General features: G+C 33.9%; 1 protein-coding gene and 2 long non-coding RNA genes across 3 annotated transcripts in view; all 3 read left to right on the top strand.

Moving 5' to 3' along the window:
- Positions 1 to 26,353, top strand: part of PPM1E (protein phosphatase, Mg2+/Mn2+ dependent 1E) — a 186,132-nt gene that overhangs the window by 14,806 nt on the left and 144,973 nt on the right. The window lies entirely within an intron of this gene.
- LOC123620421 lies at positions 1,079 to 4,928 on the top strand. The gene is made up of 3 exons (XR_006728836.1): positions 1,079 to 1,195; positions 2,002 to 2,098; positions 4,911 to 4,928. It is a non-coding gene; the product is annotated as an uncharacterized LOC123620421 (long non-coding RNA).
- LOC123620422 lies at positions 4,969 to 8,339 on the top strand. The gene is made up of 3 exons (XR_006728837.1): positions 4,969 to 5,044; positions 8,099 to 8,184; positions 8,322 to 8,339. It is a non-coding gene; the product is annotated as an uncharacterized LOC123620422 (long non-coding RNA).

The raw sequence follows: 26,353 nt of genomic DNA, 5'->3' as shown, positions 1-26,353 counted from the left end.
GCATAATTAATTGAAAAATGGCTCAAAGTAAAGCTTGTCCTTTAGAACCAGAATTCCATTTTATATATTAAGATATCCAGTTTATATTTAAGTATAATATTAAGATAAAACTATCCTTGACTGTCAAGGAAAAGAGGAGGAAATAGGACAAGTGATATTAGCTTTAGTGCAGGTCTGTAAAAATATATTGAAGATGAAAATATAATTGAGCTGGGCGTGGTGGCACACACCTGTTATCCCAACTACTTGGGAGGCTGAGGCAGGAGGATTGCTTGGGCCCAGGAGTGTGAGGTTGCAGTGTGCTATGATCATGCCTGTAAATAGCTACTACACTCCAGCCTGAGCCAACACAGTGAGACCTCATCTCTAAGTTTAATTAATTAATTGAAATATATTGAAGATCAAATATGAAATAAAAGCATTCTCTCAGAATGAGACCTTACAAATGAATAGCAAAAATTATACCTTAAAGTTATTCAAACCAGCTAATTAAACATCATAATAGAAAATCACAATAGAAAAGTCCATTATTTGGTCAAACTACTTTCTTCAAAAGAAAAATTTTTAAAAAAATTCATTAAATATTATGTTGAATAATTAGTATATTCTTATATAGGTCAAAATTAACAAACTACAAAACTGAATGTCTTCTCATCTCCCCAAGGACTATAAAAGATTGTAATTAATTAAGCTTTCTATACTGAGAATTTCTTTAGTTTTAAAAGGCTTTTTATTTTATTATAACTTTTCTAAGTGATTGTCAGAGAAACATAGTCTTATGTGTGGCTTGGTAATTCTTGTGGTAATATAGACCATGAAAAAATTATAGGTATGTGGTTCCTTAGGCATATATGATCAGCTATGTTCAAGCAAGATATTGAGTCATTTGGTATTTCATAATAAGTATAATTAAAAGTAAATCCTTATTTTTAAACAACTGACATCAATGAGTTCTTTTTTTAATTTTACTTATTCAATTGTTTTCCACCTCATTACAGAAAGGATTTCAAGTGGCAAATTAATTTTACTATAATGGGAGTAATATTTATTCATCAAAAAAAAACATTAAGTACCTACCATATGCACAAACACTGTGCTAAATGCTACTTATCCAGAAATAAGCATGTGCGTTTCCTCAAGAAGTGTGCAATTTAGAGGAAAAGTCAGAAAAGCTAACCAGCAAGTACAATACAATGTGAGTATAATAAAAGTTATTATTCTATTATGTATGAAGTGGTATGCTAACCACTGTACATGCTGTTATTCTCTGTTTTTCATATAAGAAAATTAATTCTTAGAGACACATTAGGTAACTTGTCTAAGGTCACACAGTAAGTGGTAGAATCAGAATTTGAACTCAGATATGTCTGACTCCAGAGCTTATTATCTTGCTGCCTTTATACAGTATACTGATAAGAGTTAAGATACTGCAGTGCAGAGGACTTTATGGGGACACTGAGGCGGGTGTGCCAAAGTAGGCCATTGGATTCTGGAAGGGGATGCTTAAATTAAGTTTGGAAGACTAAGTAGGAGTTATCCAAGAGGAGGAGGGAGCTGAAAAGCATTCTAGCAGAGAGATTACCATGTGCAATGGCTTGGAGATGAGAAAGCAGAGCCCATTTGGGGCTTCTCTGGCTAACTTTTATTTCTCTTAATAAAGAACGATAAACCTGCAAGAAATACCAGACAAATGACCTGGAAGTCATTCATTCATTCATTCATTCATTCATTCAGTTAATAATGAGCTCTGTAGACTCTGAGTTTGCTGCATTTCTGGGAAGATATTGGAATTTTAAAAACTAAAAGTCATAGAAAAGCCACTCATGTTAAACAAGATGCCCCATAATGAGGAAACAGAAGAGTCTTATGCTCTACTTCTGCCCTCTAATTTGTTTTATTTGGCTTTTAGAACAATAGCTTCTAAATTGTAAAATCTTTCTTTCTCTTTCTCTCTCTTTTTTTTTCCTGATCATTTCTCTCATCATGCTACCTGATGCCAAGCTGTGTGGAGATTTTAGAACTTGAAGACTGCCTAAAGTGTTTCCATTTCAACTATGCTTAAATCCTATTTACTTCCTAAAGATTTGTGAAAGGATAAGTATGTTTCTCTGTATCAGTATCCACTGTGTGACCTTATCTTTCAGAGGATAAATGTACTAAAAGTACTAAAACAGATCCTTTCAAGGACATGTCTGAAGAGATAGAAACACACCAAGCTGCTGATGGATATACAGGACAACACAAGACCATGACCCAGATAATAAATCAACATAAAAAAATTTAGGAGATAGGGAATAATTTTTCTGAGTTTGAAGGGGTGATGTTAATAGACACATTTATCATTCAATGAGAGAATTATTTATTAGTTTATTTTTTCTGCCCTTATAATTTAAAGAGACAGGCTTCCACACTCATTTCAAATGCTATCTCCTACTAGAAGAATTTCCCTGAGGTTAGCTGTAGTATCATTCCCTCCTCTGAACTACCCCAGTATTTTATCTTTATATTTTTAAAAGATATATAATAATTCCTTTTTATTTTAAGTTATTTATATGCTGTCTCATCTCCTCTATTAAACTATACCTTCCTTGAAGCAGAATTCATGTTTGATCCACAGCACTAAGTAAGCCTTGTACTTGTAAGGCATTGAGTTAATATTTAACGAATTAAAGCATAGCATGTATATTATAAACTAAATTATTAGAGCAGTGTTTCTTAAGTGTTGGACATGAATTACTTACATCAGAATAATTTGGAGTGTTTTGTCAAAAATGCAGATTCCTATGCTCCTGCCCATATCCAGTGAATGAGAATTTCTATAGGTTCCAGGAATCTGTTTTAAATAAAAACTCTAGGTAATTATAATACATACTGAAGTTTGAGAACCACTGCGTTAGGGAGAAGGTAGGAATCCAAATAAAAGTTGCATTTAAATGAGTTACAGATGTGTATAATGTTAAAAATAATAAACTAACATTTAGTACATAGTACATATATAAGAAGAAAACAAACAGGATATTTTCAATACAAAATTTCCTATACCTCAGTGAAGACCAATGTTCAATATTTTAGAATGTTCAATCTTAAGCATACTTGGATGTAAATAATTTTGAATATTGATGACCATTTTCTATGAATGTATTCACAGTAAATCACCATGGTTTTATAATTAAAGACTAAGAAAAGATGTATTGAACATAGTATCTACACATCCTATATTGCTATATGCATAGATTGCCTTTTAGGGCATGATTCTCTATAATATACTTTATGAATAATATAGTATTGTCAGAAATATGCACATCCTTATATTGCTAAGATTGCCTTTTAGGACATTATTCTCTATAATATAGTTTGTGACTAAATAGTATTGTCAGAAATATTGTGGTTTAGATAATATTTAAAAATATATTTTTCTGTAATAAATTGTATTCTAGATTTACTTGTCTGTGAATGCTTTATCTGTGATTTTTTAAAAATATGAAATTGTTCATAGAATGCCACTTATCTTGTCCTCATTAGTATAGTGGTGAGTAAAAAAAAAAGAATATCAGTTATCTTGGCTTATACATTATTGAATTGATAAGAACTAGGATAATCTGTAGCAAGCAAGTCTAATATAAATCTTCATCTAGATGGATCTTTTATTTCTAATGTGATATTATAGTTTTATAAACTTAAGCTGTCTTTATAATAGTAATAAAGAAATGCTTAAATAATGCTTGTAATATAGAGCACTTGGTCCAAGTATTTTGCATACATTAATTCATGTAATCCTCATAACAACCAAATGAGAGATAGGTACTGTTATCATTCTTATAGGTAAGGAAACCGACGTACAAAGTAAAAGATTTGTCTAAGTTTAACTGTTGGTAAGTGGCTAGGGTATGAGCTGGTACCATCTAACTTCACAGTTGCCACTCTACTAAAATGTTGTTATATTTTTAACTAGCAATTCATTTGACTTTGTTGTAATCATTACCAAGAACATTTTCCAGCAATTAAATGTCAGATGTTTCCAAGTAAATATTTTAAACAAATTCAGCCTATATCTGAACAATACCTTGTTTGAATTATTTTTAATGCTATTCTTGCTTTTACTGATTATATTTAGTAATATCAAGGTTTATTTACTTAAAATTAGTTGAGTTTCAAAGATTGTTTTAGCATGCCATTTTTGATGTTTGTGATTGTAGATGGTCATTTGTAGTTTAAAAAAAGGGGGACAGGGAAAATATTCATATCTTCAGCACTGATTGACCCAAATGAAAGTCCAGTAATTTTAATTTTCTTTTTAGAAGCTAGTAGAACACTTAATGGATTTTTATGAAATAAAAACTAGATAAATTTGCATACTGATTTTGAAAAATTAATATAAAGGATGTTTAGTAATATATTTTTTTCTGATAAAAGTTACTGAAGTTTTTCTCTACAAAAAGTACATTTTTAAATTAATGTCTGTGGTACACATGAATAAAATATTTGTCCTTGATATGTGTCATTTCCTCATTTTTAATTTACCAAATTGGTCATTTTAGGTGTCACTTGTTGCTTTATTTTGATAAATAAATACTGGAAGTTATTTAAGCACCTGTAGAAATACCTGACTTACGAACTTATGAATATTGGGCTGTGTTTTAATATGTCAATTATGTTTAAAAGTTAATCTGTCCCTTCAAAACACTAACTTGGTTAAGTGGTTTCATTGAATACCACCAGCCTCTGTTATAATCAGGAGAACTAAGAAAAAGAGAACTAAATTAGAGAAAAACCCAGAAGAGAAAATGAAGGAAAATTTAACCATTAGGATGAAGGGTTCCAAAAAGAGGAGGTAGGCTATAGGAATCTTGAATAAGAAAATCATAGGTATGCCTAATCATGTGGTTTTTTGTTTCTGTTTTTGTTTTAAGAGACAGACTTTCACTCTGTTGCCCAGACTGGAGTGCAGTGGCACAATCATAGCTCATTGCAGCCCCCCAAGTAACTGGGATTAAAGGTGCAAGCACTGTGCCCAACAATCATGGCTTTTAATAGCATAATTAAGGTATTTTTATTTTTTCCAATGTAAATTTGTAATCTAGTAAATTGAAAAACAGTATGAACATGGAATTATCTGTGGAACTCTTAAAGAGAAAGGATCATTGTAACTTTATATTTCACATGAGAAGATATTTTATGAACCTTTTTCCTTTGATCTATATTTTTTCATTAATAGTAAAAAAAGAATGAATCCTATTTATCAACAAAATATTCTTCCTTTCTAAATTTGACACCAGTGTGAAATTTACCCAAAGTATGTAAGTTTTAAAAAATATAAATTGAGGATTTGATTGTTATTAAAGTACCATTTAACCTAATGCCTAGGAGGAGTCAGTATAATGTGTATATGGAGGGTAACAAGTACCTCTAGAAGAGTGCATAAAGCATTAAATAACTGTTGAAAGAATGATAATGCCCTATTTATTCTATAAATAGAGTTTTACCTTACTATATAAGGAATTTATTCTATATTATTCTATAGAATTTCCTACTAGTTTATGAGCTCCATGCTCACCATCCTATCCTATCAATACCTACAATACTGACAATGCTTAGTACATAGGAGGTTTTCAGTAAGTACTTGATGAATAAATATATGCTTGTACATTTATTGTGGTAAAATATACATTGTAATTTAATATGTTTTAAATAGCATTTTTTTCCCTGATTAGATAAAAGACACATGCTCATTGTAGGAATTTTGAGACTATAAGGAAAAAGAACAGAAAAGGCCAGGTGCGGTGGCTCATGCCTGTAATCCTAACACTCTGGGAGGCCAAGGCAGGAGGATTGCTTGAGGTCAAGAGTTTGAGACCAGCCTGAGCAAGAATGAGACCCCATCTCTACTAAAAATAGAAAAAACTAGCCGAGCGTGATGGCTCACACCTATAGTCCCAGCTACTTGGGAGGCTGAGGCAGGAGTTTGAAGTTGCTGTGAGCTAGGCTGATGCCATGGCACTCACTCTAGCCTTGGCAACAAAGCGAGACTCTGTCTCAAAAAAAAAAAAGAAAAGAAAAATTACTTGTATTTTGCCACTCCAAATAGCCATCCTTTGGGAATATCTTTTCTAGCCCTTTTTTCTATGCAAATATATTTACAACTAAATTGAGAAGATACATATATCACATATAGTTTTGTGCTCTGATTTTTTCATTTTAACATTTTCAAGTGAGCATTTTATTACTAAGTCATGAAATATTCCTTGAAAATATAATGTTGAAAGGTTGTTAAGGGTCCTAGTGTGGTTTTGCTCAAAGTTCATAATAGGAAATACATTTTGCTTGGTGATCAAGGCCCACATATAAGTTTTTAATTATATCCAAAATTATAAGACAATAGTTACTAAGTATAATACAGTCTAATGTTTTCTGTTGTCTTTTATTTTTTAAAATATGCTTGGGGCATCCCTTCAAAGTGATTTTGCATCTCACTAATGGGTTGCAGCCTGCAGTTGAAAAAATAGTGTCTCTTTTATGAATAGTCTGTAATTCAGTTGTGCCCCTTTTACTAGATAAATTTAGTTCAATTTTTGTCAGTAGATGTAATTATTTAAAAATGTGTATTTACCAAAGTAACTCATGCTGGTTGTAATAAATTATTACTAAAATGTTAAGATGTAAAAGTCTTCCTTATCAGTTTGATGCATATATATGTTTTTTAGATTTTTCTGTGCATTCATTCTTTATAGCAATATCTATTCACACAGTTTTTTTCCTAAACACAAATGAGATTATTATACACCCTAAAATTTTTTTTAGTGTATTATGGCTATCTTTTCATATCCACATGTAAAGATTTACCCCATTCTTTTGTCTTCTGCATAATACTCCATTATAGGTGAATCATAATTTAAATTTTCCACTATTGATGAAGATAAGTGTTGCTTCCAGGTTTTTGCATTACAAAGAACGCTGCAGTGGCCATTCATAAATGTAGATCTTTGTGTACACCTGCATATATTTTTGTATGATGAATTCCTGGAATTGAGATTTTTGGAATATAGGTGATACACATTAAATTTTTTTTTAATTCTTCAAATTATCATTCAAAATATTTATATCAGTTTACACTAACTCCAGTAGTATATGACGAGAAGGTTTCCCCATGCTGTTAGCACTAGATATTTTCAACTTCAGTTTTTGCCAATCTGATGAGCAAAAAAATCTTATTTGAATATATTGGTTTGGCATCTTATGCTCATTGGTGATTTGTATTTCTTTAAATTGCTTATTTATATCCTTTATGAACTTTTATATTTTTATCTTTATTATTGATTGGTAGGAAATCTTTATGTATTATGGATAGCCTCTTGAGTGTTGTGTGTTGCAAATGGCTTCTCCCAGTCTATAAAATGTCTTTAAAAATTTTATTATGGAATAGTTTTCTTATATAGAAGTTTAAATTTTTGTACTTGGTCAAATTGGCTAATTTTTTTCTTTATGCCTTTTGGGATTTGTGTTACATTTAAAAGGGTTTAACTAACCTTCCCCACCTGTTCTCTTCTATTTTCCTCTAGAAATTTATAGCTTTTTATGTCAATTCATTGGGAATTATTTTTGTATTAGATACCATTACATTTAGTCCAAATTGACACATCTAGTCATTACTTCTGATAATAACTCTTATAATTAGGAAGATTGGCAAGTTTGTGAAAGGAGTTCTAATTTTATCAAAATGCTTGAATTGAAGGCTGGGAATCTATAATGGTAAATATAGTTGGTTAAGACATGAATATAAGATTTATAAGCATTTGGAGTAAGGGTAGATGTTTTTTGGATAGGAGAAACGTTCAAATAAAAGAGCAGATTTCTCAGCAGGCTCCAGGGCCAACCAAATGCATTTGAAACATAACACTGAGTGTTTGACAAATTCTTGCCTTGCTGAGATTTTCTTAGAATGTAAGAGAAAAATATATATTTGTATGATAAGTCTTGAGGGATATACACAAAGTTATTAGCAATGATTTTCTCTGGATAGTAAGATTTTAGATTTTTCAAAATCTTTTTTTGCTTACTGTGTTTTTATTTTTTTTCCAAACAAAAAATGTTATTTGTTTAGTAAATATAGGGGGAGGTAGAAGATGCAATGAAGGGTACTGCTGCTCTGGATCTATTTACACCCAATGAGGAAGCATTGCTTGGCAGGTAGGAATGGTACAAACCTTTGGAGATTGCTTGAGCCCTGGTGTTAGAGGCTGCAGTGAGCTTTGATGACGTGATACCACTGCACTCTAGCTCGTGCAAAAGAGTGAGACCCTGGCTCAAAAAAATTTTTTTTTCAGAAATGAAGACTTAAAGGATTACAAGAAAAAATAAACATGTCAAATAAAGCTTTAAGAGAAACAAGGTAAAAAGGAAGAAAACTTAGAAAAAAATGACTGTATCATTATAAAGTTTGTGATAACTGTGTTGGAGAATTCTAGAAGTAGCCACATATACATGCATTGTTTAGATTGTGGTAAGAAAACTTTAAAAAACTGACCAAAAAATATACAGTCATGACCTTATGACAGACTAGGAAAGTTGGGAAACACTAAAAAATTATTGTATAATTTTACAATTATAAATTATAGCAATGAGTTTTTTTTTTTTGGAGACAGAGTCTCACTCTGTTTCCTGGGCTAGAGTGCTGTGGCATCAGCCTAGCTCACAGCAACCTCAAACTCCTGGGCTCAAGCAATCCTCCTGCCTCAGCCTCCTGAGTAGCTGGGACTACAGGCATGTGCCACCATGCCCGGCTAATTTTTTCTATATATATTTTTAGTTGGCCAGATAATTTCTTTCTATTTTTAGTAGGTTCTATTTTAGGGGTTCTCACTCTTGCTCAGGCTGATCTTGAACTCCTGACCTCGAGCGATCCACCCGCCTCGGCCTCCCAGAGGGCTAGGATTACAGGCGTGAGCCACCGCGCCTGGCCAACAATGAGTTTTTTAAAAAGGCAAATGCGCCCGGGCGCGGTGGCTCACGCCAGTAATCCTAGCCCTCTGGGAGGCCGAGGCGGGTGGATCGCTCAAGGTCAGCAGTTCGAGACCAGCCTGAGCGAGACCCCGTGTCTACTAAAAATTGAAATAAAAATTATCTGGACAACTAAAAATATATATAGAAAACATTAGCCGGGCATGGTGGCGCATGCCTGTAGTCCCAGCTACTCGGGAGGCTGAGGCAGTAGGATCGCTTAAGCCCAGGAGTCTGAGGTTGCTGTGAGCTAGGCTGACGCCACGGCACTCACTCTAGCCCGGGCAACACAGTGAGACTCTGTCTCAAAAAAAAAAAAAAAAAAAAAGGCAAATGCAACTAAAACTGTGACTCCACTTGGAACAATAATAACTCAGATTTTACAAAGGATATTTATAGAAGGTGAATATAGAAATAGACAAATTTAAAATTAAAGAAAAGTTAAAATTCAGAATTAACAGATGTGAGGAATATGTTAAAGATAATTTTAAAGATTTTACAATTATATTCAGAAACAGGAATATGGAAGATATATGCCTATTTAATATTAACAGCTCCTATTTTGTTTCCATATTTTCCATCAAGGAGAACAATCTTTGTTCTGGAACAACAGCAACAAAAAATCACTTACTAAAGGAGAACTGAGGTCTAGTATAGATGAAATTAATTAAGAAAGAATCTTAACTGCTCAATATGACTTTTTTTCTAACCTGAATTAATTATATCTGAGGTTGCTGTGAAATTGTAGGTAAGAAAGCCAACCCTTGGAGGAATTAGTGACAATAGGAAAATGCCAAAAGATTGGAGGTGAGCAATGAGTAAGGACATTGACAGCATATTGATCAAATTCAGAGATGACACACAAAGCTTGATGGACCTTTATGCAACCAATGAAAATAATCTGGAAGTCTGTAGCAACAAGGACTTAGCAGATTGGTTTAAATAAGAAATTTGGTATAACTAAATATATAATCCTGCATTTCGGTTGGAATAAGTCAGTCAAAAGAATTGATGAAGGATGAATAGCCTAATAGGAGCATTTATAACAAAGGGGGTTTTACTGGGAAACTTAATATGAAGCAGCAATGTGATTTGCCTGCCAAAATTGAATTATTATAGTTTTCTGAACAAGGGAGGTTGGTTAGGCCACACCTGGCATGTATTCAGATTTAGGTACCATGTTTGAGAGAATTGACATATGTCCAAATGACAGCAGTATCATGTGAAAAAAGGATTAGACTTAATCTGAGCCGTAAAACAGCTTGGAAACCAAAGGTTATGGGAAGACTTCAGCACAAAAGAAAGAAGAATTTTCTAGTGATGAGAGCTATCTAGAAAATAACAGGATGCTTTGAGAGGCAGTAGTGTATGTGCGTAGTGTTTGACCAAGGCTAGTTTACTGCTTTAGTAAGGATGTTATAGAGGAAACTCAAGTTCAAATGTCTTGAATGTATTGGTTGGATTTTACATATTTTCATATGGTTATTGGCCATTTGCGTATCTCCTTTGGAGAAATTTCTATTCAAATTATTTTTTTAAGATATTAAATGTTACATTTTTAATAATTAATTTTTTCATATGTTTAGTATTCTGTATTATCTTCCTGCTCAGACTTCATGAATATTCAGATTCTTTACCCCCCACTTTTTTTGAGACAGGGTCTCTCTCTGTCACCCTGACTAGAGGAGGCTATCATAATTCACTGCAGCCTCAAAACTCCTGGGCTCAAGCGATCCTCTTGCCTCGGCTTCCTGAGTAGCAAGGACTACAGGCACGCAAGCCACCATGTCTAGCTGATTTTTCTTACTTTTTTTGGTAGAGACAAATGCTTGCTATGTTAACTAAAACTCCTGGGCTCAAGCAATTCTCCCACCTCAGTCTCCCAAAGTGCTGGTCTTATGGGTGTGAGCTACCGTGCCTAGCCTCCTGTACCCATTTTTTAAATTGGGTTGTCTTTTATTATTGAGTTGTAAGAGTTCTTTACATGTTTTTGACACAAGTACCTTATGAGATATATGATTTGCAAATATTTTCTGCTGTTCTGTGAGTTGTTCACTTTCTTAATGGTACCATCTACAACACAAATGTTTTTAATTTTGATGTAGTCCAGTTTATGTATTTTTTCTTTTGTCACTTTGCTTTTGGTGTTGTCTAACCCAAGGTCATGAAGATTTTACTCCTATGTTTTCTCCTAAAAGTTTTACAGTTTAGCTTTTGCATTTAGATGTATGATCCATTTTGAGACAATTTGTGTGCTTGGTGGGGATAGGGGTCCAAATTCATTTTTTTACAAGTGCATATCTAGCTGTCCTAGCACCATATGTTGAAAAGACTATTCTTTTCCCCATTGAATTGTACTGGCACTTGAATTTTTAAAGGAATAGTATAACTTTTATTTTTAATAAAAAATATTATGAAATCTATGGAATGTAGGAGAGAAAGTACAGTAGCTTCCTTTATCTGCAAGAGATATGTTCAAGACCCCCAGTGGATGCCTCCAAACCTGGTTGCTGATTACATCAATTGGAATACGTTTCTGTTCATGTCTTCCACAAATTTAATGCCTTTTCCATCTTAGTTAAGTACTTTTGCAGTATGAGGTGCAACAGCAAAACTACCAAGAATTTATTTTTCCTTCTTCACAATTTCGTGGATAGAAGATTTATTCTTAACCATAGATCTTAACGAGATTGGCATGATTTTTTTTCTTTCCTTATTAAGTCAAGAGCCTTCACTTTTTCACTTAAAGGAGGCACTTCACAGCTTCTCTTTAGCATATTTTATTTGTCATCATCACTCGTCTTGCAATTTGGGGTCATTGTTAAGTAAAATAAGGGTTCCTGAACAGAAGCACTGTCATACCATACCTGACAGTCAGTCTAATAAATACGATGGCTACTAAGTGACTAACGGGGTGGGTAGCATATACAGTATGGATATGCTGGACAAAGTGATGATTTCATGTCTCAGGTGGGATGGAGAGGGATGGCTTGAAATTTCATCACACTACTGAGAATGGCATGCAATTTAAAATTTATGAAGTGTTTATTTTGGGAATTTTCCATTTAATATTTTTGGACTGCAGTTGACAGGTAACTGAAACTGTGGGAAGGGAAACCATGGATAAGGAGGTAGTGACTACTTTAATGCATAATTCTGCCACCCTTACAACAGTTTCACTATTTTGTGCATTCCCTTCTAGTCCCCTCTCCGTAGACATAAGTTTTACAGAGTTGCAATCATATCGTATTATGTATTTTGCCCTTTTCACTTAATATATGATACTTTGCATATTGCTATGTAGATTTCCATATTTTTTGTTGTTGCCTAATGTTCCATCTGCAGATTATACATAATTTGATGAATTAGTCCCTTATTTTTAATATTTGAGTTTATTCTAATTTTTAATTTAAATAACATTGCATTCATAATCTTTGTGAATAAACTATCAGCCTTCAGTTGGATAATTTCCTTAGATAAATTTCTGGAAGGACTTCTTCCAAACTTATATGGAAAACCACTAGAGACTAGTTATATAATTTTGATTTTGAGAATTGGGGGAGGGAGACAGATGTTAAGTTGACCCATTTAACATAACAGTAGCAGCTGATACCTGTAGCTATGTGCCACATATTTTGTGTGCATAACATATTTAATTCTCACACAAATTCTATTAGATAAAGAATTCAAAGCTCAGAAAGATAACTTGCCCAAAGTCATATAACTAGTAAGTGGCAAAGATAGCATACAGGGCTGTGTGACTCCCAGACCTCACTGGCTCCCAGACTGGATGTAAATAGTTATAATGACAAAATTCCCACAGTAATAGATTATATCCGATTAGGTTTCTTGAGCAGAAGTTCATTGAATACACATGACTTAAGTACTAATACGTTATTGGCCCAAAATTTGTTTTTTAAAAATGGGAGTCTAAAAACTGATTTTTCTCTGTAGATTTAATAATTTGTTATTCTTGAACCCTGTGGACTAATCATTTTGTATTATTCCCATTTGTATAGTATTTGCCATTTCAAAGGATTTAGAGAGCATACATAACCAATACAGAAATTGTTTCACTCAATGAATAAATAATGGAGTAAAGAAAATGGAAAGTGAATTAGGAATCCTTAATACCTAAATGTAAATCTAAATTTCTTGATGTCTTAAAGATTTAAATTTTATTATTTCAAGGAAAATATACACAATAGTAGCATTTCTGATCCAGACATCTAAGTCTTATCTAATGTATATTCACTTAGTGGTGTTTAGCAGTTAGTAGATATTTCAATTTAAATGTGTTTGGTATTTAAAATAAGTGTCTACAACTCATAATTATTGCTATAGCCTGAAATATATGGAGCAAAATTACAATTATAAGAATAAAATGCTTAAAAAGAAACAGTAATTTTGAAATGTAATGGTCTAAAAAAAATTGCTTCTGCCACATTCAGAGATAACGGTTTTCTTTAAAACATGAAAATGCCAGTTCTCTATACAAACTCTTGTTTCAGGTTTCTATTTTTGAAGTTTTTCACACATCAAACTGCATAAACTCTTCTTTTGCTTGATTTTCATCCAGATAGTTAGACTATTTCTTCAAGATTAGCAAGGTGACTAGAGTTATTTGTATGCCCTAGACAGAAGAATGAGGCTCTTCAGTCTGATAGAATAGTACTCTTTTTGTCATGATGTAGCTTCGCATGTAATTGTGAGGGAGGAAGGATACATTTATTTAGCAGAAGCAATCCACTTCACTAAATGCCAATTCTCTGAATTTGCTTCTTTTTAACTAGTTTTAATTGATCTGTTTTCATCTTCTTAGTAACATTTGAAAGAATTCAATTTGTTTCTGCTCTAATTCTTTGCTGCTGTTGAAGAGGAGGTGGACAGACAAGAATATTTCATATTCAGCAATGTAATAGTAATGAATGTATTCATCAGTGCAGAATTTGAAGGCTTTAGGTCTAGTCCTCTCCCTTTCTCTGCCTCTCAGTCTCTGGCAGCAATAACAGGGAGGGAGGGAGGGCAGACAAATTGAACATTCTTTTACATGCTATTATAAAGATTAAAACTAATCAACTAAAGAGTTAAATGAATTCATTCTATTGGAGAGGAAAGGATAAAAGAAAAGGAAAAAATTCAGTCTTTACTTAAAATGATTTTTGATAAATTTATTTTTGGTTAATGATCCAGAACTCACCTAATCAGCCAGATCAGCTGAATTAATCCTATAATTAACTGGCATATGCTTCAGCTACATTGCCTTTGTATTCTCAAAATTGAGAAATTTCATAATGACATACCATAAAATGGACTATCCAACCAGACATAAAATGTTCATCTGTTTTGGGCTAAAAGATTGACTAATAAAAGCAATTAAATGATCTTTTTTGAGTCTGTTTATGCTCATAGACTTCTACACCTCTAGCTCCACAGTGTCACTGGAGCTCAAGCCCCAGTTTCTAACAGAACATAGGAAATATTTCACTTTTCGTTTCAATATATCCAAATAGAGATTCTTCCTCTTTTCCTCATCAAGCAGCACCTCTTTAGGGTTCCTTCAGGCTCATGACTTATTCTTTTCCATGTCTATGAGAAAGTAGTTATTCATCTACTTGCTGTCATTCTGTCATTGTTTCCTTTGAAATGTGTCTCAGATTCATTCTCCATTCTTACCGCAACCCCCTTAGTTCAAATCTTCATTACTCATTGCCTTCTAACTTGTTTTCCTGCTTACATTCTTCTCTCTAGTAGTAGGTTAAATTTTCACTGCTTTCATTATGTGTCTCTGTGAGTTGATCCTAGGAACTCTGCAAAATTCACTAGCTAACCTCTCTGTCGCAATGTAGGATGTAGTATCAGAAAAATCAGCTACGATCTGCTAGTTATTTTCTTGCTCATTTGACAGCTGACTTCTGTTTGAACAAAAGGCATCTTTATTTTCATTTTTTCTTAGATAATTCCCAGATGTGACCCTTTGCATATATGTATACCATGCAAATACCTAGCCTATTGCCTTCTCCTGATGTGACATACAAGAACCCTGTTACATATTTCAGACATTCAACAAGTATTACAGTTTAATCACATACTCTCATTTTATCAAGTAGCCTAATTTCTCAGGCTTCAGTTAGATACCTCTTTCTGCCACCAGAAAGTAAATTTCTTTTATAGAATTCAGTTAGATATCTCTTTCTGCCACCAGAAAGTGTATTTCTTTTATAGAACTTTCATTCTAGCACAATTTTGTGGCATTTTTTGTGTACTTTTGAAAACTGAATTCACCAAATATTTATTGAGGGCTTACTATGTGCCAACCACTGTAATGTGTACATAGCACAGAAAGGGGGCAAATATGGTTCCTGTCTTAATACTGAGTTTCTGATCTGGTGGGGAAGGCAGGTATTAAATGACCGGTTTTGATAGTCTGTGGTGGACATCATCAATTCCTTCTCTTTGTGTATATGCATGCTGTTTTTTGTGTCAAGAAGTAGAGTCTAATACTCTTCTCCTTGAATCTGGGCTGGCCAATAGAATGTGGCAAAAGTAATTTTTGAAACTTTTGAAGTTAGGTCTCAAGAAGCCTAACAGCTTCTGCCTGGATCTCTTGGAATGTTTTTTTTTTTTCCCTTCTTTTTTAAATAATCCATCTTAAAACCCAACCACAATGTTGTAAGAAGCTCAAGCCACATGGAGAGGCCCTGTGTGGGTACTCCAGTCAACAGCCGCAGCTGAATTTCAATGGCCAGCATCAGCTGGCCATGTTTGTGAGCCAACATCCAATCCAGTTGAGCCTTTAGATGACTTCATCCCCTGTTACCATCTGACTGCAGCCACAAGTGAGAAGATCACGTGAGGACTATACAGATGAGCCTTGTCAATCCACAAAACATTGAAAGAGAATGAATTGATTTAAGCTACTAAATTTAAAGGATGGTTTAACATGCAGCAATAGATAACCAGAATAGAAATTATCACACATTATCAGATTATGATAAATGCTATAAAGGACATGAACAGAAATAAAGGGAAAATCTAATTTCACTGATCAGAGGTGGCAGCCTATGATTGTTCAATAATGTTTTGTCTTTACTGCTCAACTGTACATTTCTTGAGGGCAGACACTGTCCTATTCTTAACCTTATCCCCAGTATGTGGATGTATGCTCAATATCTGCTAAAGTAATGAAGAACTTTTATTAGATTCTCAAGTCTATAACCCTAAAATGTTAAGAATTACTTCGTTAGCAACAAAACTTTCCCTCCTCATCCACCTGGTATAGGAATACCACATCCTACTCAAGTATAAAATTCCAGGCTTTCTGGACTGACTTAGTAGCTACACTCAGGACCCATGTGAATGGAGCAGTATTTTCCTTCCAGAAGTTATTAAGTGAGTGCTAGGACTTTGAGCTTTTGGGGTAGTGGGCCGTATCACATACATAGAGGTTAGACAGCTGATGAGAGGGACTGGTACCAAGGAGCACACAGGTGGGTCTACTTAATGAAAACTAAGGCTCTGATGAAGTATGTTATTCTATAAATATCCCTTGTAATCCTTAACCATTTTCCCCTGTTATTCCTCACATGAACTTTCTGCCTAATTTCATTTTAATGTGGTCTAGGGGGGTAATTTTCTGCTAAGGTTACACTTAACACTTTTCTTCCTTGCCCACTTCTTCCCCACACACCATTCTTATTCCCATTTGTGTCTTTTCTGCATGTATTTTTCACATTTCCTAGAGTACTCTTCCTTCTTTCTACTTATGTAAATCTAACCCATCTTTCAAAGGCCATTTAAAGTCTCCTTTCTCCCTGAAACTTTCCTTGAAGATTCCAAGTTAAGTATGTCTCTCTTTTCTGAGCTTTTATATTTTACTTATTTTTCCCCCAAGGACATGATGTTTACTGTATCTTGCCTTATACTATAATTATAATTTTTCAACAACTCTCTATGTAATATGGTTGTAAATACTGGGAACAGTGATCATTTTACATGAAATTTACTACTTTTTTGGTGGATATTTAATAATTATTTTGGCTTGGCAGGTACTCTCTGCTCTCCTACCTTTTTTATTCCATTTGAATTTGATTCTTTTATTCCTCTTGAACTTTCCTGATTTGTTATACTCCCTTCATCTTTTTACTTCAAGTCTTTGTTCTCTCCATTTTTGCTTAGTCCCATAATCCTTCTCTCTCTCTATGCATATATGTATTAATATGTAATATGTACTAACATACATATATACTACTGCATATGATATACTAACATCAAATTTTAAAGTGTATTATTCGTGCCTTTGTAAAATATTATCATGTTTAACTTTATATAGTGATAAAGTTAAACTACACCTGAGATCTGGATTATAAATTTTACATTAAATACATCACAGTATTATTTGTTTATATCTGTACAATTCTACAGTTACAAGGTTTCAATATCAATTTTACCCACCTTGATAAGTAGAATTTAATAATTCTGTATAATCTGATATACCACATTTTAAATATATTAAGGTTTTCTTATTATAACTGAATTACATAGTAGAAATATGAACTGTCACCACTTAGATTTATAATAATAATTTATGTATTTTTCAACATGGTTATTCTTGAGTTTGGTGTTTTATATGTAAGGTATAAAAGGTATAAATACTTTTCATAAGTGTCACCTAAGACCAGATACAGATCTTTTTTTTTTTTTTTTTGAGACAAAGTCTTGCTCTATTGCCCTGGCTAGAGTGCAGTGATGTCATCATAGCTCACTGCAACCTCAAACTCCTGGGCTCAGGTGATCCTCCTGCCTCAGCCTCCCAAGTAGCTAGGACTATAGGCATACACTACCACTCCTAGCTAATTTTTTCTATTTTTGGTAGACAGGGGTCTCGCTCTTGCTCAGGCTGGTGTTGATCCTCCTGCCTCACATGATCCTCCCACCTCAGCCTCCCAGAGTGCTAGGATTACAGGCATGAGCTACCACACCCAGCCTCCAGATCAGTTTTAATTTAGGTAGATACAGTCATTCAGCCTGAGTTAAAGTTTGAAATGTTGAAAGTGTTAAAAATGATTGAATGCTTTAGATAGCTCTTTACATTTTGATTTTTCTTTAGCACTTTAGTTTGACATTGACTTTTATCTTTTGATTCAATATTACTAATATTTACTTTTGGTTTTGTTTTTCTCCAACATTTATATAACATTTTTCAAGCATACAGAAAAGTTGCAGGAATTGAACAGTGAACACCCCTAAACCTTACAACTTTGATTCTACAATTGATGTTTTACTATATTTGCTTTATCACATGTCCTATCCATTTATGCATCCCTTTATACATCTTATTTTGGGATGCTTTTTAAAATAAGTTGCAGGGGGATGGGGAGGGGTAAAAACTTACGTATCAGGTACAATGAACACTATTCTGGTGATGGGCACACTAAAAGACCCAACTTAGGCATTATACAAAGTATCCATATAACAAAAACATTTGTACCCCCTTAATATTTTGAAATAAAATAAGTTGCAAAGTTTGTCCCTGAATATCTAAACAAGAAAATATTTATTTCAGTCCAATCTTTGTTTACTTTTTTAGAAGTAAAATTCATGTACAATATAATGTATAAATCTTAATTTTGCCATTTGATGAATTTTGACAGACGCATTTACCTGGTAACTCAAACCCCTATCAGCATTAAAACATTACTATTATTTTAGGAGCTTTCCTCATGTCCTTTCCCAATCAATCTCCGCTAATGCTACGGCCAGGGGTGGGGAAACTGTGGCCTTCTGATTTCAAGATTTTTGTTTTTTAAGCACCAAAGGAGGCAAGAAAATCTTCATCTTTCTCTGCTGCACCCCTTTTAATAAAAGGATGTGTTCTGTAAAATTTGTATTCAGTCAAAAGGCTGCACTTAAGGACCTAGGCTGCAGGTTCCCCACACTTTTGTGGAAAGCTGCTTTTAGGCAGCATGTTTTTTGAGATTCATCCATATTATTGACATATATTGGTAGTTTATTTCTTTTTATTGCTGAGTAGTGTTCTATTCTGTGAGTATGCCACAGTTTTCTCATTTATTTTCCTGTTGATGGACATCTGGGCTGTTTCCAGTTTTTTTGGCTACTATGAATAAAACTACTGTGAACATTCTTATGCAATTGTTTTTGTGGAAATGAGGTTTTATTTCTCTGAGGTAAATAGCTAGGAGTAGAAATGCTAGATCATTAGGTAGGTATACGTTTAGTTTTTAAAAACCTACTTGATGTTTTCCAAAGTTGTTACACCATTTTATATGGCCACCAAAAATGTATGAGAGTTCTAGCTGCTCCATCTCTTCACCAACATATGGTATTTTGAATCTTTTTAATATTGGCTAGTCTTGTGGGTGTGTAATAATATCTTGTGTTTTAATTTGCATTTCCCTGATGACTTATGATTTTGAGGATCTTTTATGTGCTTATTAGCCATTTATATAACTTCTTTGGGCAGTGTTCAACTATTTTGCCCATTTTTAAATTGTTTGTCTTTTTGCTTACTCAGTTGTAGGGGTTCCTGATACATTCTGGATATCAGTCTTTGTTGGGTTTGTGTTTTGCAAATATTTTCTTCTACTGTGTGAATTATTCTTTTTTACAATGGTGTCTTACGTGAACAGAATTCTTAAAATTTGATGACTGTCAATTTTTTCTTTTATCATTATTACTTTCCTACCATAAGAAACTTTTGCCTATCCCCAAGATGCAAAGATATTTTTCTATATTTTCTTATAGAAGCTTTATAGTTTTAGCTTTTTGTTTAGGTGTCTGATCCATTACAAATTAATTTTTGTATATAGTGTGAGGTAGAGATTAAGGTGTTGAATTTTTTTTCTTATGGATATCCAGTTCTGGCAATATTTGTTGAAAAGATTTTCTATTTTCCATTGGATTGCCTTGGTTCCTTTGTTAAAAATCAGTTGTTAGTACAAGTGTGGGTCTTTTGAGTGTTCTCTATTAGGTTTTGTTGACCTACTTATCTATTCTTATGCCAGAATCATACTGTCTTAATTACTGTAGTTTCATATTAAATCTTAAAATCAGGTAGTGTAAATCCCCCAACTTTGTTATTCTCTTTTAAGATTGCTTTGGATTTTCTAGGTATTTTGCATTTCCATATAAATTTTAAAATCAGGTTTTTCTGGGCTGGGTGCGGTGGCCCATGCCTGTAATCCTGGCACTCTGGGAGAGGCGGGAGGATCGCTTGAGGTCAGGAGTTCGAGACCAGCCTGAGCAAGAGTGAGACCCCGTCTCTACTAAAAAATAAAGAGAAATTGTCTGGACAACTAAAAATATATATAGAAAAAATTAGCCGGACATGGTGGCGCATGCCTATAGTCCCAGCTACTCAGGATGCTGAGGCAGAAGGATTGCTTGAGCCCAGGAATTGGAGGCTGCTGTAAGCTAGGCTGATGCCACAGCACTCTAGCCCTGGGCAACAGAGCGAGACTCTGTCTCAAAAAAAAAAAAAAAATCAGGTTTTCTGTTTCTATATTACTGGTGGAGATATGAATGGGATTGCATTGGATATGTATAGATTGATTTGCAAAGAATAGAAATCTTGAGTCTTCTAATCCACAAACATTATATATATGTGTATATATACACACATATGTATACTACAGTTTTCAGTGTAGAGATCTTGCATAACTTTTATTAAATGTATTCCTAAGTAGTTTTTGTTTTTTGAAGCTAACATATAGTTTAAAAAATATTATATTCCCAATAATTTTCTACTAATATGTAAAAATACAGTTGATTTTTGTATGTTGACCTTATACCCTACAACACACAACTATTGGTTTTAGTAATTTTTTCATATAGTCTGTAGGATTTTCTATGTAAATGATTATGTCATTTGTGAACAGAGTTTTACTTGTTCCTTTCCAATCTTTATGCTTTTCATTTGTATGTTGTTTCATGCCTAATTGCACTGACTATAACTACCAGTACAACGTTGAATAGAAGTAAGAGTGAACATGATTACCTTGTCCTTGATTTTAGGGGGAAAGTGTCAAATGTCATCATGAAGTATGATGTTAGCTGTAGATTTTTGTACATGTCCTTTATCAGATTGAGGAAGTTTGATTCTCCTCCTAATTTTCTGAGAGTTTATGTCATGGATAGATGTTGAATTTTGTCAAATATTTTTTCTGCATGTATTTAGATGCTTTTTGTCCTTTATCTATTAATATGGTGAATTACGTCAATTTTTTTTCAAACATTAAACCAATTTTTCATCTCCAGGATAAACCCAATTTAGTCATGATGTAGTATTGTTTTTTTATATATTGCTAGATTCAATTTGCTAATATTTTTTTTTTTTTTTTTTTTGAGACAGAGTCTCACTTTGTTGCCCAGGCTAGAGTGAGTGCCGTGGCATCAGCCTAGCTTACAGCAACCTCAAACTCCTGGGCTTAAGCGATCCTACTGCCTCAGCCTCCCGAGTAGCTGGGACTACAGGCATGCGCCACCATGCCCGGCTAATTTTTTCTATATATATTTTTAGTTGGCCAGATAATTTATTTCTATTTTCAGTAGAGACGGGGTCTCGCTCAGGCTGGTCTCGAACTCCTGACCTCGAGCGATCCACCCGCCTCGGCCTCCCAGAGGGCTAGGATTACAGGCGTGAGCCACCGCGCCCGGCCACAATTTGCTAATATTTTGTTTTAGATATTTATGTCTTTGTTCATGAAGGATAATCAGTCTATAATTTTCTTGCTTTCCTTCTCTCTTCCTTTTTCTTTTTGTAATTTCTCTGGTTTTGATATTGAGTTATATTGGCCTCATGAAATATTGAAAAGTGTCTCTTCTGTTTTCTGAAAGACTTTGTATAAGATTGATGTTATCTTTTTTTAAAATGTTTGATAGAATTCACCAGTAAAGCTATCTTTGCTTTGGTTTTCTTTGTGGGGAGGTTTTTGATGATTAATTCAATTTCTTTAATAGACATAGGGCTAAAAATATAATAGACAGGGCTATTCAGATTTTCTATTTCATTTCATGTTAAGTCTTCTTAAGTGGTGTATTTCAAGGAATTTGTCTGTTTCATCTAATTTGTCAAGCTTATTGGGATAAAATTATTCATAATATTCTTTGGTTGTCCTTTTAATGTCTGTAGGATCTAGGGTGATATCCTTTTTCATTCCTCACATTGGTGGTGGTCTCTATTTTTTTCCCTTGACTAGTCACTACAGTGAAATACAATCACTTAATTGAGTGTAGTTCTTTATTATTTCCTTCCTTTTATTTATTCTGGGTTTACTCTGCCTTTTTTTCCCCTAGCTTTTTAAAGTTGTACTTTAGGTCATTTATTTTATACCTTCTTTATTTCCTTTTTTTTAAGAGACAGGGTGTCGCTGCTCAGGTTGGAGTGCAGTGGTGCATTTGTAGCTTACTGTCATCTTAAACTCCTGGGTTTAAGTAATCCTCTAGTCTCACGAGTAGCTAGGACCACGGGCATGCACCACCATACCTGGCTAATATTTGTTTTATATTTTGTAGAGATGAGGTCTCACTATGTTGCCCAGGCTGGTCTTGAACTCCAGGCCTCAAGCAACCCTCCCGCCTTGGCCTCCCAAAGTGCTGGAATTACAGGTGTGAGCTACTGCACCTGGCCCTTGTTTTCTAATATAGGTATTTAAAGCTATAAATTGCTATCTACTCCCTTAGCTGCATCCCAGAAATTTTGATATGTTGTATTTTTCATTACTATTCAGTTTATTATACATATATTAAAAAATTTTTTTTAACCTATGAGTTATTTAGAAGTGTGTTGTTTAGTTTCCAAATAGGTAGGGTTTTTCCTAGATATCTTACTGATTTCTAATTTAATTCTTCTGTGGGCAGAGAAACTCTTATTTCAATCCTTTTGCTTTTATTAAAGCTTATTTCATAGAATATGGTCTATCTTGGTGAACATGCCATGTGTACTTGAAAAGAATGTGTGTTTCTCACTTGTTGGATATAGTATTCTATAAATGTCAATTAAGTCGAGATGGTTCTTAGTGTCTTTCAGACTTTATATGTTTTTATTAATATGTTTTGTTAAGTGAGAGAAGAGTATTAAAAAATCTCCAACTGTGATTGTGATTTTGTCAATTTCTCCATTTAATTCCACCAGTATGCTTCATGTATTTTGAAACTCTTTTTTGACGCACATATTTATGATTTTTTTCCTTATGAATTAAGCATTTTATTTTTTAGATGATGTCCCTTTTTATCATTGATAATCTTTTTTCCTCCAGATTTATTGATGTATGATTGACAGATAAAAATTATATACATTTAAGATATACAGTGTGATGATTTGATATATATAAACACTGTGAAATGATTACTACAATGAAAATGATTAATATATCCATCACCTCACAGTACCCTTTTGTGTGTGTATGTGTGTGATGAGAGCACTTAAGATCCACTCACTTAGCAAATTTCAAGTATACATTATTATTAGCTATAGTCACCATGCTATATTTTAGATCTCCAGAACTTATTCATCTTATAACTGAAATTTTGTACCCTTTGACCAACATTTCTCCATTACCTTCACCCCCCCCCCCCCCCAGCTCCTGGTTACCATCATTCTATTCTGTTTCTATGAGTTTGAGTTTTTTAGATACCATATATAAATGATATAAATGATATGTGGTATTTATCATTCTGTGTCTGTCTTATTTCACTTAGCATAACCTCCTCCTGGTTCATGCATGTTGTCGAAAATGGCAGGATTTCTTTTTCTTTTTTTAGACAGGGTCTGGCTCTGTCACATTGGCTAGAGAGCAGTGGTGTCATAATAGCTCACTGCAACCTCAAACTACTCCTGGGCTTAACCTATCCTCCTGCCTCCTCCTCCTGGGTAGTTGGGACTACAGGTGTACTCACCTACCTATTTTTTTCTATTTTTAGTAGAGATGGGGTCTCACTTTTGCTCAGGCTGGTCTCAAACTCATCACCTCAAGCGATCCTCCTGCTTCAGCCTCCCAGAGTGCTAGGATTACAGACATGAGCCACCATGCCTGGCTCTTATTTACGGTTTTGGGTCTTATGATTAAGTTTTTGATCCATTTTAAGTTGACTTTTGTGTAAGATAAAGGTCAACTTTAGGGTTTCTTTTTGCATATGGATATCCAGTTTTTCTAGCACCATTTATTAAAGAGACTATCCTTTCCCCATTCTGTCGTCTTTGTGCCTTTGTTGAAGATTAGCTGACTGTGTATGTGTGGGTTTACTTCTGGGCTTTCTATTCTGTTCCATTGGTCTATATGTCTTTTTATGCTAGTACCATACTGTTTTGATTACTATAGCTTTGTAATATAATTTGAAATCAGGAAGAGTGATGCTTCCATCTTTGTTTTTCTTTCTCAAGATTGCATCACTACTTGAGGTATTTGTTGTACCATATGAATCTTAGAATTGTTTTTTCTATTTCTGTGAAAAATACTATTGGAATTTTGATACAGATTGCATTGAATCTGTAGATAGCTTTGTGTTGTATGTATATTTTAACAATATTCGTTCTTCCAATCCGTGCATACAGAATATCTTTTCGTTTATTTGTGTCTTCAATTTTTTTCATCACAGTTTTATAGTTTTCCGTATACAGACCATTCACCTCTGTGGTTAAATTTATTTTTAAGTATTTTATTATTTTTGATATTATTGTAGATGGGGATTGTTATCTTCTTTTTCAGATAGTTCACTGTTAGTATATAGAAACACAATTGATTTTTGTGTGTTGATTTAGTATCCTGAAAATTTACAAAATTCATTTGTTCTAATAGTTTTTTGGTGGAGTCTTTAGGGTTTTGTATATATGTAACACCACGCCATCTGTAGACAGAGACAGTTTTACTTCTTTTCTCATTTGGATGCCCTTTATTTCTTTTTCTTGCCTAATTGCTCTGATTAGGACTTCTAGCACAATGTTGAATAGAAATGGCAAGAGTGGGCATCCTTTCATTTCTTTTTTTTTTTTTTTGAGACAGAGTCTCGCTCTTTTGCCCTGCCTAGAGTGAGTGCCATGGTGTCAGCCTAGCTCATAGCAACCTCAAACTCCTGGGCTTAAGCAATCCTTCTGCCTCAGCCTCCCGAGGAACTGGGACTACAGGCATGTGCCACCATGCCCGGCTAATTTTTTTCTATATATATTTTTAGCTGTCCAAATCATTTCTTTCTGTTTTTTTTTTTCTTTTTTTTAGTAGAGATGGGGTCTTGCTCTTGCTCAGGCTGATCTCGAACTCCTGCCCTCTAGCGATCCTCCTGCCTCGGCCTCCCAGAGTGCTAGGATTACAGGCGCGAGCCACCGTGCCCAGCCAAGAGTGGGCATCCTTGTCTTCTTCCTGATCTAAGAGGAAAAACTTTTAGCTTTTCATCATTGCATATGATATTGGGTGTGGGCTTGTCTTATATGGCCTTTATTATGTTTAGGTACATTCCTTCTTTACCCAATTTGTTGAGAATTTTTATTATGAAAGGATGTTGAATTTTGACAATTTTTTTTCTGTATCTCTTGAGGTGATCATATGATTTTTATCCTTTGTTCTGTTAATGTGATGTACCACATTTATTGATTTGCATATGTTGAGTAATCCTTGCATCCGAGGGATAAATTCCACTTGGTCATGGTGTATAATCTTTTTATTATGCTGCTGAATTTAGTTTGCTAGTATTTCACTGAGGATTTTTGCATCTATGTTCATCAGAAATATTGGCCTGTAATTTTCTTTTCTTATATTACCATTGTCTGGCTTCAATATCAGGGTAATGCTGGCCTGGTAAAATGCATTTGGAATTGTTCCTTCCTTTTTAATTTTTTTGGAAAAGTTTGAGAAGGATTGGTGTTAATTCTTCTTTACATGTTTGGTAGAATTCACCAGTAAATCCATGTGGTCCTGGGCTTTCTTTGTTGGGAGATTTTTGATTATTGATTCAATCTCGTTACTTTTTAATGATCTGTTCAGATTTTCTACTTCTTTGTGAATCATTGGGTAGATTGTGTGTTTCTAGAAATGTATCCATTTCTTCAAGGTTATCCAATTTGTTGGCATATACAGGTTCACTATTCCTAATTTGAAAATCCAAAATCTGAAATGCTCCAAAATCCAAAACTTTTTGAGTGCCAATGTGATGTTCAAAGGAAGTGCTCATTGGAGCATTTTTGGATTTCAGATTTTTAACTTAGAGATGCTCAATTAGTAAGTACAATGCAAATATTCCAAAACCTAAAAAAATTCAAAATCTGAAACATTTCTGGCCCCAAGCATTTTGGATAAGGGTTACTCAACCTGTAATTGTTTATAGTAGTTTCTTATGATCCTTCGTGTTT

The sequence above is a fragment of the Lemur catta genome, chromosome 15 (genome assembly GCF_020740605.2).
Source record: "Lemur catta isolate mLemCat1 chromosome 15, mLemCat1.pri, whole genome shotgun sequence".
Lineage (NCBI taxonomy): Eukaryota > Metazoa > Chordata > Mammalia > Primates > Lemuridae > Lemur > Lemur catta.
This window is presented reverse-complemented; position numbering and strand designations above follow the sequence as displayed.